The sequence below is a fragment of the Prosopis cineraria genome, unplaced genomic scaffold (assembly GCF_029017545.1).
Source record: "Prosopis cineraria cultivar Desert tree isolate PC_DT_omini unplaced genomic scaffold, ASM2901754v1 PC1465, whole genome shotgun sequence".
NCBI classification, from domain to species: Eukaryota; Viridiplantae; Streptophyta; class Magnoliopsida; order Fabales; family Fabaceae; genus Prosopis; species Prosopis cineraria.
Genome location: NW_026556790.1, coordinates 1,174 through 17,993, shown reverse-complemented (window position 1 = coordinate 17,993; position 16,820 = coordinate 1,174).

Here is a 16,820-nt window from a genome sequence, read left to right as displayed (position 1 = left end):
CAAAAACAGTACTCAACAAAATTCAACAAACTATATTACAATAATAATTTAGAAACAAACTTAATAAATCTTTATACAATCATCTCCTTAGCATCAATACATTTTAAACATTTGTCAAAAATAAATTAATTATAATTATAATAAAAAATTAATAGACTGGACTGGACCTAGTGGTCCGGATGCCTGGTCTCTTGTCCAGTCCAACCCGAAAAATAGTCTGGTCTTTTTAGTCTTTTTGGTCCTGAAAGACTAGTGACTATACAGACCGAACAAGACTGAGACCATCTCGGGTTGGACTGGACCAGACAGGACTGGAAGACTTTTACACAGCCCTACTTATTAACGTTGATTGGGCCCTTATCATCTTTATCATCTTACTGAAAAATAAAATGTAAACCCAATTTCACAATGTGGGCCTAAGCCTTTATGACCCAAACAAATTCTCCAGCCTCATCTGAGTTATGACGCCCCCTTGGTTTTATAAAGAGGTCAATATTCATAAAGCGTTTTTTAAAATGGATTTTTTTTTCCCATCTTCTTTTAGGTAGTGTTCTTCTTTCCAGTAAAATTTCTGTCGGTGGCAATCCGTTGAAATTCTGAACTCTCTCCCCCAAAAATATATAATAAAAAAGAAGACGAAAATATAAAGTGGAGAATAAAGTAACATAATTAAGGTAACATAAAAATGGACAATAAGGTAACATAATTAATGTTTTGATTAGTGAACTTAGACTTGAATTTTAGATTAAAAATTTGACATTTCAAATCTCAAATTTAAAATACATGTATTTAAATTTATACACACATAAGTAAATCCAAATCCATAAACTTTTAAGCGCCTAGACAAGGGATTTAGCCCAAATCTCTAAATCCAAATCCAAATTCATATAGGAAAAATCATAATTAATGACCATTGAAGACAATTAATTTCATTGCAAGACCAAATAATTATGATATTACTTTTCAGGACTGAAGATCTAAATGTAAAAATTTGTTATAAAAAGATAAAACTACCCCTTGATGTATATTTGTTGTGATGGGGGAATTGATTGTTGTCAAAATAGAAATGAGACTTGTTTGTTCTTGAATGGAGGCTTATTTATCATATTACAACAATTCCTCTATCAAATTAATATTTTTTAGTTGTTAATAAAAGAATTGATTGTTATTATAATGAAAATGGCACTTTTTTTTAATGGGGACTTGTTCGATAAATCACAATGTAAAATCCCAAATTTTAATAATTGGATTGCCAAAGAATTAATCAAGTTTAATTATAATGATTGAGTAATTTGATATGGTGTGTGGCTAGAGAGGTCTAATAATCATATTTGATTTTTTTTTCAACCCTAAATATCGGTTCGAAGTAAAGTTGGGCCACTCAGGCGTCGAAAGAAGGAGAAAACATGAAGAGATTGTCTCTATGCCACATACCGTGGCATGTAGCACATCCGCTGCAGTACATAAATGACAAAGGGACAGGAGGGCCTCTTTGTACGTGTTGCGTATGCTATAGCATAGTCCTTTTTTTGCAAAATCTAGTTGTGAGCTGGTGTGAAAAACAGAGATAAGAGATAGAGGAAATAAAAAGGATGCCTTTTGCTCTTCTAAGGCTTTTTACCTTAGAGGTTTAAGAGCATTTTAAAGCTAGAAACACCTAAGGTAAGTATCCTAAAACTTCTTTTCCTCTCTTCCTCTTCCATTTCAATAGGGATTTAAGTTAGGATTTCAGTTGGAATGATGATTTTTGATCCATATAGATTATGGGTTTGAACTTAATGACTCAAATAGAGTTAATAGGGGTGATTTTGAGTACTTAAACCTAGAAATTATGAGTTTTAATATCTTTGGTTAGTGCGCCTTATTAATACCTAAACATAAGCATCTAATTGGGATTAATGGGGGTTGTTGGGACATTAATGGCATTAAAAATGATTAATGGTGGTAATGGGAGCTAAAGAGAGTTAATAAAACTAATGGGTAAGCCCAAAGGTGAGAAATAAGGATGTTGGGAATTTTAGAAGCGAAAAATGTGAGAGTAGAAATGCGTCCTTGGCAATGTTAATGAGTTTAGAATTTATCAATTGTAGATTTAAGCATTTGGGCACCATATTTAGCTTGAAAATCAAGCTTGGAAGCTAATTATTGAGGAATAAACTTTTGACCTCTTAAAGGTTTGAGGTAACTGGGAAACTTTACTTTAGGTAGTTGTTTGTTAATTGAACGTTAATTGTGAAATGTGCATATTGGCATGTATGATTTGACATTTGAACATGAAAGCATGTCATGAGCCTTGATAATTGTTTGAATTGTGAATATGCATAATGTTTTATTTTAACTTAAAATGTGGAATTGAAGTCAAAATGATTTTCAAGACTATGAGCATGTATATATTTTAGGATGAGAAATGTGATGTATATGATGTGGTGATTATTATATTGTTCAAGAAATTGATGATTTAGTAATGTAAAGACGGGTTGTGAAAACATTATGGATGCTTACTTGGGGTAGCATATTATAATAAAGTGAGTAAGTATCATACATGGCATAATCAATTAGCAGGTTTTCATAGGTGAGAGGAGTAGTTAAAAAAATCCATATGGTATTACAACTGTCTTTCGATGCACGAGGGTATAACCTTTTCCCATAGTATATTAATGGACTAGAACCTGGCTATCTTCACCAGTTTATCGAAGAGGTTGGCCTTGGGTATACGACACTCTAGGAATTTGAGAGTAAGGAGAACCGTGGTTTAAAAGTTAGTTCTGTGATTTTTGACTAGGTCATATCTCACAATTGGTGAGCTTAAGTAGTCTAGTCACACGAACAGAGTTCTGTTTGATATTATATCCCACAATTTTAGTCGAAAGATATAAGGAGAGTATAAGGTGATTTGATCATGTTTATGTAATCATTTAGCGTGTCACATGGTTGTTTAAGTTTGTGAAAAGTCGTGAAATAACTTGGGTCATTGTCACATGTTTATTTGTCTTATAGCAACGAACTCTACGATTTAAGATGATATATGTAAAAATGAAATTGATTATGAAATTATAACTTACATATAATATATTTACATGATTTTAAGTATTCAACTACTTTAAATGTTTAAATCAATTGATATACAATTGCATAGGGTAGGTATACCTTAGTTACTAAGTGGCTAGACTTATCCCTTTATTTTAACATCTTACAAGCTCTAGCTCTGATGCAGAAAGGAAAAAAGCTCCCGAGGCTTAAGAATCTGAGCATTCCTTTTATAATGCCCCTTTAATTCATTTATTTTGTGTAATGGTCTAAATATTTTCAATTAGGATGCATTTTATTTACATTTACACTATATTGTTGTTTATAATATATGGAATATATATAGTCTAGGTGTTAGGAACCACTTTTGGCACTTGTATGGGGTTTTGGACCACCCTTTTGTTATGAAAGTTCTAAAAAGTTGTGAAAATATATTAGGTGTCTAACTTTCTTGTATGACTTTTTTTTGAAAGTAAAACATATGACATTAGTTAGTTTATGATAAGAGCTTTTCATAAATACCTAGATTATCTCATTTAAATGTCAGACGAAGAAATGAGGCACGTCAAAAGTTGCCCGGATCTACTATCAAATGATAGTAGAAATGTTATCATGAAGGTACAACACGCTACACACATGGCATAAAGAGTCAGGAGCTAAAACACATTGTGCATGAGCTGCAGCACACTGCTCTATTTTTTTTCAACCTATGATGTTTTTCCAATTGTTTTTACTCATTTCACTCCTATAAGGTATTCCCTGCTTTTGTAATATTACTTTACTTTGATTAATAGTTTAATAAATGATTTTGATTGATTTTAATCTATGAAAACTTAGGATTCCAATATTTAAAATTACAAATTTGATAATCTCTTTATGGATTAATCTTTTAACTACCTCGACTTTTGGATTAATTGTGATTAGATTAGGGAGACCTTACACATAACAATTGTTCCTCTCCACTACTAAGTTAATTTTTTAGAGTTGTTAATAAGGAAATTATTGTTTTTAATGGGGAGGGAATTGATTGTTGTTAAAATAAAAATGGGACTTATTCACCAATTCAAAATATGTAATCCTCTCCAAACCAAGTTAATTTTTTGAAGTTGTTAATAAGAAAATTGATTGTTGTTAGAATGAAAATGGGGCTCTTTTTTTTTTTAATGGAGAGTTTTTGAAAGAGTGTATATATCCATATGATGGGTAGTTTTGTCTTTCACAAAAAATTAATTACATTTTTGTCCTTTAGTGTGGCAAAGTAATATCAAAATCATTTGATCCTAAAGCATAATTAATTGTTTCTAGTGATCCTTGATTGTGATTTTTCCATTCATATATATACTAACATAATATGTATTTGCAAGAAGATAAGATAATTTTAAGATGATAAACTAATTTTAATTTAATTTTTTTGAATTATATGAGTTTGTTGACTTATAAAATAAGAATGGAGGAAGCATGTGTGTACATAGACATGAGATAACAAGTCAACAGTGGAATTTAAAAAAGTTGGATTATGACATAAATTTGAATGGATAACATATCTAAAAAAAAATGAATGGATATATTAGCCGTGTTACAAGGAGAAAAGAATAGTAAGTTAATGGTGGAAGATTGATGCATTACAAAATTAAAACATATCATAAGTATATGGATCAAATATAGTATAGTGAATTCAAGATCATCCCATAAAGAACTAAAGCAACAAGAATTAGACACAAATGATTTGTTTTTGTCTCTGTTAAGTTAACTAATCAATGAGTAAATTTTTATTAGATTAAAATAAATATAAATAAAATAAGATAAAGTCAAAGAATATGTGAGATAAGATTAGCAATTAAATAGCACCATAGAAATTCTAATCCCCTTTTATATTTGCAATTCAATCTCTTTTAGTTATCATGTTTTAATTTAACTTCACATCAAGGCTTGTAATTTATATTATGTATATCTAACTATGCTATGATGTCTCATGCCTAAAGTAATTATCACTAAATAATAAAAAAAGTATTTAGTAATGGTTATAGAGGTATTATAGTAGCAGTTCAAACCGCTAAATGTTGTTAGTAGCCGTTTGGCAAACCACTACTATATAAAATGTAGTGAGGTATATAGCATAGTTTGAAAAAATACTACCAATGTAGTCAAAAACATTGCAAATCTATTGAACTGCTATTTTCAAACCACAATGAAAATCTACTCACAAATTTTGTTCACTGGTCTGAACATTTTAACGCAAACTTGGTAGCAATTGATGGAATAGTTCTAGTAGCAGTCACAAATTGCTACTAGAACCACTATGAATATCCATATTATTAAAAAATAACCAATTTTTAATATTCTATTTTTAAAAATTCATATTCTAATTTTTTATTATTATATTTTGTTTAAAAATTTCATATTTATTTTTAATATACATTTATAATTTATTTTGAATATTTATTCTTAATAATATGTACTTTTATTAAATAGAATTAATTATATTTAAATTAAATATTTTATTTTTAGTACATTATTTAACCTGTATTATTAAATTTATTTGTAGGTAAATATATTTTATTAAATATATTTTTTACTGTTATGAATTAAAATGTGAGAAAATATATCTGGGGCATTGAGTAGTTGGATAACCTGCAAACAAAAGGAAAAAAAATTATAGTGAAGATATTAAACAGCAAAAAAAATGAATTAGATGAAATGAAGAAGAAATTATATAATTTAAATATTAATAATGAAAAAAAATAAATAAAATGAATTAAATAAGAAAAAAGAAAATTATCAAACACTTTAAAGCCAAACTAATTAGCAGGTTGAGAGGGGAGAAAAGGGAGGAAAAATAAAGGAAAAGAGCAAATAGGGATGGGGAGATGTGGTTTTTATAGGCTGTGAATGCAGTAGTGATTATGATTGTTGTAACGATTTAAGTAGTGATTTTGATTGTAGTTATTATGGCGATTCATCTAAACCGCTACCAATGAGCTATGGATTTTCGTTGTAGTGGTTCTCATCCCAACCACTATTAATATAAAATTTTGTAGTGGTTTTATTTTTGAACCGTTAGGAAAATAAGATATAGTAGTGGTTTATTTTAGTAAACCATTATGAAAAAATTGAAAATTATGTTTTTTGCAATTTCATTAAAATTTTCAAATTTTTTAATATATTTAATAAATTTAAAATATGTTAAAGATTAAATGAAATATTTGGCTTCTATTGACGTCATTCTTCATTCAAGTTCCTATTAAAATTGTTATACTATTATTAGTATATAAATAAAACTAAAATTGTTTTTTACGACATAGTAACTTTAAAAATTTAATTTTATCTGACTAATGGTAAGTGATCATCTCCTTCAGGGAAGAAATTTTGCAAGTTGTTTGGTTAGAATAGCTTATTGTCATGGATAATATTTGCATCGTTATCACCCATATCATAAAGATCTCAAGGCTTCAAATGAACAACTATATTTCAATTTTTATGTTTTTCATCTTCGATGTAATAAACTTATGCTGCTAAAGCAAGCATATAAGGCTCATCATCTCCATCTTCACCAATGTGAAATTAGTCGAAAGAAGTTAATTGAGGTGATGCCCAAATCATTAGCTGTTATTCCTCGGACAATTGTTATATTTTCCATAGACATTGAATAGGATCACTCTAAAATGCCCTTGATATTCAATACAATTATATCCACAACCTTGCCATAATAAGGGATGCCTTCATAACGTATGTCACTGTCAAAGGAACTCACGTAACTCCTAGTTCTAAAATTCACAAAAACTTTTGCAATTTTCGGTCTGCAACCCTTAATCATGTGCAACTGTGTGAAACTTGAACCCCATTGACATTGTATGCTATAAACCTTCTTGTGTTATCAATTGGACTAAGAGCGAGGAATCTCAAATTAAGAGAGTAGGAGCCATTATCAATATTCAGAAGCTGGTGTGGAAAACCAGGAGGCAAATTTTCTATACACATTTTTATCTACCTCAACAAATATTCTTGTGCAACTTCTAAGCTAGTTGCTCACCACACTTCAGAATTCCCTATAAGAAAATAAAGTGAGAATTAATAAAATTTTGACCATGGCATGTACTTTTTTGTTTAATAATATTATGTTACGAATAATACTTATTGAATATATGGATCAACTTGACTACAATTTGTCAACACATGCCTATAAGCTTGCAACTTCTACTTTGAGGTAAGTTTTAAACACTTAAACCCTTCAACTTCTTTTATAACAGGGGGAACAACAAGTTTGTTGTTGAAGGACCAACATCATTATTAGGATAATCGTCAACACGTGATGGATGATTGAAGACTGTCTCAATACCCTAGAAATACCTTAAGTAAAAAATCAACACCTTATTCCCCAAACACCTTTTAGCGATCAAACCCTCTACCCAAGCTTTATTTCTTATATATTTTAATTTTTTAAAAAACCTATAAAGGAAATTTAAAATATATCATATAAGAAAAATAGGTAAGATCAAAGAAGAAATTAAGTAATAATATCTATATGGTACTGAATTCTAGTCGTACTTTTAATTGGATACATCAAATGATATTGAACAAGGCCACCAAGCTTTTCTTTTAAACAAGGTGTGTAGTTAGATGAACTATGACAATGAAAAAATAAAGGAAGAAAAACCATTTCAAGATGGAAAAGAGTAAGAGTCATTTTATCTTATAGCTAATTTAACTCTTCAATGCTCAGAACCTTTGCACACAACTCCCTTAACAATGAACACAATTCAACCAATAATGCTAATATTTTAATGGTAATGAATTCTTCTTCATAGCTAATGGAAGTAAATGTTGCATCAAAACATAGGAGACTGGCTACCCAATTGGGTTCCACCTTATTGGCACATGATGACCTTTAGGTTAGGTCTAAAGGTCTCACTCCTGTAATATCCTCTAATAGGTATTGCCATTTGGCTATGAAAATATATTAAATTAAATAATTAATTTAAAATTTTAAATAATAAAATTTAAATAAATAATTACCTTATAACCCTTCCTCTGTGTACTGGTCTAGCTATTGGCTTTGTGAGACTTAGATATCTCCTTGTCCAGAAATTCCTTAGTCATCTAGACAGGGATTTTAGGGAACCTTACCTCTTGGATTTTCAACTCCTAAATCACTCTCAATGCCCTCCTACTATAGCTACTGCTTTGGGTTATTGCCATCAAATATATTATCCAAGTTGAACATTAGTAGGAGAAGGGAAAGCATCCTAAGAAACATTCTATGTAACATCTCAATTTAAATTTTAAAAGTTAATTAGAATTAATAAAAATTAGAAAGTACACTTAAAAATAAATAAATTAAATAAAAGATGTTTATTAAATTTAATTTATGATATAATTTTGATTTAATACTTTTAAAATAATAGTAAATGTTATGTGAATATGTATACATGTGTGTGTGTGTGAAAGAAAAAAAAGGTGGGAGAAATGGTAATCTGTTGAGGGGTGTGTGTGTGTAAAGGTGTTTAGCAATCGTGTAGCCTTCTACATCGTGTTATCATATTTCTAGATATAGGTGAAGTATTTAGACAACTTTAAGAATTTCTCAATAAAATCCTCCTCATTTAAATTACCTTGGCAAAAAAACCAAAGAAAATCTATCTCCTTAGCTTAGTACGGTAAGAAAATAATTCCCAAACAATCTGGTTTTGAAATCTTCTTAAGTGAGAGAGGACTTATCTTTCAGTCCTGATGTCTCCTACCACTTCTTGGCAGCCTTCTTAAGCAAGACTATTGCTAATAACACTTTCTGATTAGAAGTACGCACAACTACATAGAAAATCAACTATAGTCGATATACCCACTCCTCAACTGCCAATAACTTAAGATTTCCATTGAAGGTAAAAGGGTTAAACTCATGAAATTTATCCCATACTTTTGTAATCGAGGATGCTTGTTAATTAGAATCATTCTTTAAATTGGTCTCATGGTGAGAATGGGAAGATAAACTCTTACCAGCAAATTAGTTCACCTTAGGATGTTTTTCTTCCTGGTATCCTTTCCCTTCTCAGTTGGCACTCTCTTTTTGTTACCTTAAAAAAGCTTGCTCTTCTTTTTGCTTCTTCATATAGTTAATAAGACCCAACAGTAATCTATCATCTGCCTCATAATTAGCTCACCTTACCTTAATTGTGGCTATATACGCTTGCCTTGCCTTATTTATTGCTCTCGTGCATGGGAAGAAAATGAAATGAAAACTGAAAAGTGAATAGGGGGTGTATTATTTTATTTAACATACATATGAAATTACTCATGCATATCCCTATAACCAGCATACTTCCAGTGATAGCACTTACATAATCACAATTCATGCCATTGCCCATAAATCAGATTTTATACCATGTCACACATACATATACAAATTGAACATGCTTTCCAGTACAACAATATCAACAACCATTTATAGCTAACCTAAGCTTATTACTCACAGTACAACATCCATATATTAAATATCAAGACAATTATTAAACTAGCATCATGCTTAAGCATGCTATTCATTGAACAACATTCTCAAGATTGCAATAATCATGGAAAATCCACTTCCACACCAATCATCCTGCATCATTAATTACATGTTAAACTAATCAAACTTACACACACAATTATATGCAATTATAAGGTTTTTAATTGCCTCAACTCTTGGGTTTACCACCTTAAGAGTATGAATTTGGATTTTAAAAGGAGCTTCTTGTAATATCTTAAATTTTAGCTCCCTAATTAATTAAACTAATAATGGGTAATTGAGTAAAACTTTAGTGGATTGTTGTTAAATATAGAATTTTATGTCATTTTATCACATTTTCTTTAGATTTTAATCCATTTTTCCTCATTGTATAAATTTATATTGCCCAAATTAGGAAAATATGCATTTTGCTTTGAGTTTGCATTCCTAGCTTTAATTTAATATTTTTGGCCTAATTCATGTTATTTTAATTTAAGATTTGATTAGATGCATTTTTGGAGCTTTGTTGATATTTTTGGAAGGCTTTTGGATGAAGAAATTAAGTGCAAAAGTGATAAATTTTGTCATTTGCGAAAACAATTCAAAAATACCAAAGTCATTAGAAAGTCCTGACTTTCATTCGTTACTTTCACCACTGTCAGAAAAATGCTGCATTTTATTTATCAGAAATTGGTTGGCTAGAACATGTATATACTGAGAGCTCAACTCATAATGCATTCTTCAGGCTTTAAACAACCATTTAGAGCTTTGTGTGTTAGGGTTTGGGTATTAAAAAGTTGGTCCAAGAGAATAGAGTTTTAAAGACATTTGGAACTCATTTTCTTCAATTTTTCTATTCCTTTTCCCTTTCCTCTCTTATATTCTAATATAGGTCCAAATATTTTTTGTATTTGTATCTTTTGGATGATTATGGGTAGCTAAACACTTTGTTTAGGGTTATTTAAAACCTTTATATGGATTTAACACTATGTTCCTCCTCTCTTTTGTGATTAATGATGTGTGTGTGTGTGTGTGTGTGTGTGTTTATTTTACTCTTTTCTTAATGCTTCTAAGTGATTGACCACCATTTAGATGTTGGGTTCACTTGATTGATGTTTCAGAGGGCTAGGTTGAGTGTAGAACTTAGGTAAAATAGTACAAGAACTCGATATTTGCACATTGAATAGATCGTTTTGTTAGTAAAACAGAGATATACTTGTTAGTCTTACATAGCCACGTTAGCGTTGGAGCTAAAAATTGAGTTTTATTAATTGTAATAAGAGATTAGGTAATTAATTTAACTAAACACTTGTTCATGACTTGAGAGAGCTTGTCCAAGTATTTTTAGAACTCTAGTTTAGCAGTTATTTTCATTGAAAGCATTTAGGAGTGGACATGATTTTGGTGTTATGAGACACAAGGGGGATAAATAATTTTAGGTTTAAATTTATGCTTGAAATTTGTGAATCAATTTGTTTTCTTTATTTTTTAGTGTTAATTTAGTTTTAAAATCATTTTCACCTAATTATATTTGGCTTAACTTAGTTGAACTCACTTAATCTTTTATTTGATCATGGTTTTAAAACAAATCCTCAAAGGAACGATACTTTAGTTTTATTATATTATTTGCTACGACCCGTGCACTTGTAGTGAGCAACAATTATGTTAGAAGATGGTTAGAGAAGGCTAATAAACCTATTAAGCCTTTTTGTTTCAGTCTTAGGATTAGGTTTGGGCAAAGTTTAGGCCATCTAGGCCCAAAAAGGGAGAAAAATATGGAAGAATGGCTTTATGTCACGCGTTGTGTCATGTGGTGTAAGAGTTGCATTTCATCAAAATAAGAGAAGAAGAGGACCTTCTCTGTGGCATTTGTCACTACGCATACTAGATATACTGCTATGCATGGCCTAAATTCTATAAAAAATGTGTCATTCAGACATGAAATAGAAAGAGAAAAGAGGAAGAACAACCTAGCTTGTGCTCTGTTTTGCTAAGGCTTGAAGATCTAAAAGATTGAAAGTATTTTATAGCTTGTAAACACTTAAGGTAAGCTTCCTTAGCTCTAATCTTCCTTCCTCTTCCTCTTTTAACAAGTTTATAAGGTTTATTGTTAGGAGTAATTCCAAATCATAAAGGCTTTGGGTCTAAATCTATTAGTTTAAATAGAGTTAATAGGAATTGTTTAGATTATTTAAACTTAACATTTATTATTATAAGTATCCTTGAGTTTAGACTCATAATGGTGAATGAAAATGTACAGTACATAGCCATAAATATGGTTATTGGAGAGTGACAATAGCTATTAATGGTAATAAATGGGTTTAATGAGTTTGATTGGAGTTGTAGAAAGTTAATATATCTAATGGTATGGGTATTTATGAATGGTTGGAAAATTAAGGTTGTTAAGTGTTGATTTTAAGTATAGAAGTATACTTATTATGTTATTAACTATGATTGGCATGGTTGATTGTAGAAGATTCATCTTACACTTCATTTTGTGCTTGTGTCAAGCTTTGAAAGCATTTATTGAGGGATAAACTTTTAACTACTCAAAGGTTTGAGATAACAGGAAAAAAATTATTCTTGTGTAGCTGTTTGCTAATTAATTTTGATTTTAATGAAAATTTCATGTGAAGTAATTGTGAAATAATTAATTTTGTAACTTATTGCATATTTAAAAAAGATAAGATTGTAAGTGAGTTTTTATTTGATGATGGTTATTCAAGTATATGTGCTACTTTATGATGAAAAGAGAATAAGAGTTACTAATTCCATGAATTGCTAAAATAAAGTGAAATATTATGTGGCAATTGATTGTTTAGTAATAATTAATCTTGTATATATCTCTTGAAACCAAGCAAACTGAGGATGATGAAATTATTGGTATGTGACTGAAAATATGTGATATATTGATAGCAGATATATGTAATGAGATGATGTTATGGTTTATGCAAAGATGTTGTGTTTATGGCATGATATGTATTAAAATGATGATTGGGCATATTATTGTGAATTAAACATGCCATAAATGAAATCATTGTGCATTGCATAATCATGATTGATGGAGTTTTCTTAGGTAGAGAAGGAGTAATACAAAATCCACATGGTAACGGTAGCTTATCGTTGGAATCAAAGGCAAGCTTTTATCTTACTAGTTATCGAGGAACTATCCCACTATTTGTAGAAAAACTTAAACCTAACTTGTCTCCATCTATTGTTTGAGAAGATTAGCTTAGGGTTTATGACATCCTAAGGATTCAAGAATGGAAGAAGCTATAGTCCAAGTGTGAGAGTAGTAACCTTTAGTCTGGTCGTTCCTTACAATTGGTGAACTTAAGTAGTCCATTCACATAGATAGAGCCATATATGATTTAATAGTCCATAATTTCTATCAGAAGGTATAATAAGGATTTAATAGCCTTATATGATTTGACATTCCACATAGTTGTTAAGTTTATGGTAAGTCATGATTATTGATTTTGCCACTGTCATATGGTTTTTAGTGTTATGGCAACATGCACTATGAAATAGTTTTTGATAATGGTATATATCTCAAGTAAATTTTTGTGAATTAGTTTATTGATGCAGATATACATGTTTTAAATTTCAAATGATATGTAATTTTATAGGATAAATACATCTTGATTACTTACACACCCCTTCCTCTTAACATTTTACTAGCTTTAGCTCAAGAGAAGAAAGGGAAAGAAACTAAAGGCATAGGACCATGTCTTCCTATAGTAGGCCTCTCATTTGATTAATTTTAATGTGTAATTGAAATATTGATATTGCCAATTAGGATTATGGGTTTTGATTCATGCATTTATTTGCACCATTTACTTGTTAAATTAATGAATGTACTTTAGGCCCTAAGTAACATATGTTGTGAAGGAGAACATTGGTAAGGCCAAAATACAGATACAAGTAGGATATTAGAGATATGAATGAATATAAATGCATGTGAATGAATACTATCATGAAGATTTACCTTCCTTATTGTTTTGATGTTAAGGATTTAAGGGTTGAAAATGACATATTTGAATTGTATTGCTACTGTGGGATATTGCACAAGTAGTCCTAAGTCTATTAGTCTGGTCTAGCTAGCTGTTGGTTGTAACTTTTGGCACATATGTTGAGTTTTGGATACCCTTTATGAAGATAAAGTGTCAAAAAATATGAAATGTGTTTAGGCATCCAACTTCCTTGTGTGAAATTATTTGGAAGTAAAACACATGCCATTAGCTAGTTTATAATGAGAGCTTTTTATAGATATCTAGATCACTTAGATCAGACGTTGGTTAGAGAAATAGGGCTTATAAAGAGTTCACCCCTGTGCTGTCAAATCTATACAACTCGCTATTGTGTGTAGCATAAAGAGGAATAAGTTGTGGTATATGTGCACATGCTGTGGCATGTCCCTTTATCATTTTCCCTCTTGATGATTTTCAATTAGTTTTAGGGCTTATTGACTATAAAATGGTATATTATGCTTCCATACTTATTTTCACTCTGTTTTAGATGTATTAAAGTCATATTTGAATTGTCCTATAAGGTTTAAACTTAAGGTGCCAATTTTTGAAAGAAAATACAATGAAGCCTTTGAAATGTTTTGAGGTAGTTAACCACAATTGGGTAATCCTCTTGGAATTTTATGGTTAGCAGTAGTGTAATAGTTAAGTATTGGATTAGTAAGGCCAATCTTACATTTCCTACTAACATAAGCTTGGAATACTATGCTCTGCATACAAAGCCATAAAGTAGCATTAACGATAAAAATTCATTCATTATTATCTCTTAATCATGATTAAGGCCTAATCTGTTACTAAGCGTACTTAGGCCTATCTAATCCCAAGACTAACTTTCATTGGTTTATTTAACCCTCATAAAGTCTAATAGTTATTGCAAATACTTCCTATTAGCTTAAACTTAATTATTTAGCATTAAGATTAACTCTAAAACCTTCAATAATGGTATTAATTGTTGTCAACCACTAAAACTTAGGTAAGATGCATTAAATAGTATTCATAACCTTTTTTGATAAAGAAGTTGCAGCAACTCAACCTTTAGTTCGAATTACCACCCTCATATGAGTAAAAATGACAAAAATATAAAGAAAAGGAGTACCTAAGGCTTACCCAAGGTCTTATGTAACATCCTAAATTACTAAAATTGAGTAATTAATGAATTAATGATATTTTTGAATCACTAATGAGGTTGTTAGATCATTGGATAACCTTAAAGAGGGCACTAGAGGGAACTCATATAGATTGGGCATCAAGTGTGGCCCAAATTTCACCTTAGGCTCACTATACCATCCATCACAATAAACACACCATGCACTATGATGGATATGCAAAAATTTGAATACATCATTGTCACATATACATCAGAAACAGAGGAAGGAGAAAAGCGAAAAGAGAAAGGCAATATAGGAAGAGGCTTTCTTTATTAAGGCTTCATCTTTTGAGCTCTTAGGAAGCATTCTAAGCTATCAACGCCTTGCAATAAGCTTCCTATATACTATTCTTCATCCTTATATGAAATTTTTGTTGGTTTAGAAGTGTTGTGTAAGGTCTACCTCACTAATCTCGACTCAACTACAAAATCAAGATAATTAAAGGATTATTCTTAAAAAGAATTACTAGTTTGTAAGTTTTACAAATTAGGGATCTTAAGTTTTTAAAATTTAAAACATCTCAATATACCTTCACAAATCTAAAATCATAGTTAAAGATGTATGTGAAAGCATGAGATCTTAAATAAATCAAAGCATTTGCAATAAAGATTAAAAATAAAAATATATGGCAAAAATAAAGGTGTGCTGCTATATGTTGCCTTTATGTCATGCCCTGCAACGCATTGCACATTTTTTACAACATTGTTGCTCTCATTTGATAGCAACTGGGGCGGACTTTCAAAGCTCCCTATTTGTCCGTCCAACGTCTAATTGAAACGATCTAGATATCTACAAAGAGCTTTCTTCTAACTCTAGCTAATGGTACTAGTTTCACAATCAAATTATTTTTGAATAAAAAATTGGACACTTATTTCTCAACTCCTCCTTTTCACAATTGAAACGCATCTTAGGTGTCCTAATTTCATACCAAATGCCAAAAGCCCTAGATACACCTTAGACCATGCTCAATAGAGTATAACAGACCTATGCAAATATATCACATCAAAAATTTAACACATTAAACACATTTTCAATGCTCAAACCCTTAATCATAAAAACAAAAGAGGAATCTCAAATTCATAATTATCTTAATCATCCACAACAATCACATTTTTTCACTCCTTATACTAGTATTTTTGCCTTGTTTAAATTTGACAATCCATATACATGCATTTTAAGGCTCAAAATACACAATTTAATTCAACAATCTAATAGTGCAAGTAAACCAATAGCATTTACTTTCCTAGTTAGCAATATCATGCAAATTATACACATAATAATTAAAATGAAAGTAAGGCCTATAGATAGGATAGTAATCCTATGTCTTGAATTGTTTCTCTAGATATTTACGCAATAACCTAGCTCCTATAATATTAAAGAGAAAGAATTAAGTACAATCACTCAGTAACTAAGGTATTTTTAACTCATACTAATGTATGTCAATTAAGTTAAATGCAATTGGCAATCTACTATCATACTCATATCGTTTTAGCAGGTTTAAAACACATATTTGTGTTTCACATACATAATAGAATATATTCATTATATAAAGGCATGATAACTCAATTTCACATTGATATAAGGATAATCGTATGATTTCATCATAAGGTCACAATACAAACAACCATGTGCCCTTTTATATCATAATATGCATGATCACACCTCCCTATATCTTCCTTATGCGTCTGACATGAAACTATAGGCTATCACAAATAGGGATTGTCCATATGATGAGTGTAAAAAAACTAAGAGACCAACTATAAAATTTCATAAAAAGAGGATTCCTCCAATCCTTTTTGAAAAGAATTCCAACATTTAAATCTTAAACATTATTTAATAATATCAAATTAGAGTTTTAAAAGTAATGCGAAAGCTTAGAAATCAATTGGACCCAAAACAATGAGTTTTAAAACTCAAAATAGATTTTATGCAGAAAATGACACGTGCTCCGTGGCTTATGGCATATGCACAATGGCTTGTCTTCTATGTGCCATGTGCCACAGCATGAGGCACCATACGCCGCGGCCCATTACACGATTTTGATACCATCAATGCTGTCACTTAACAACACAAAGAAACGGACTCCCAATATGTCCCAAAATCTCCGTTTGATGTTTGATGAAGTGGTTTTAGTGTCTA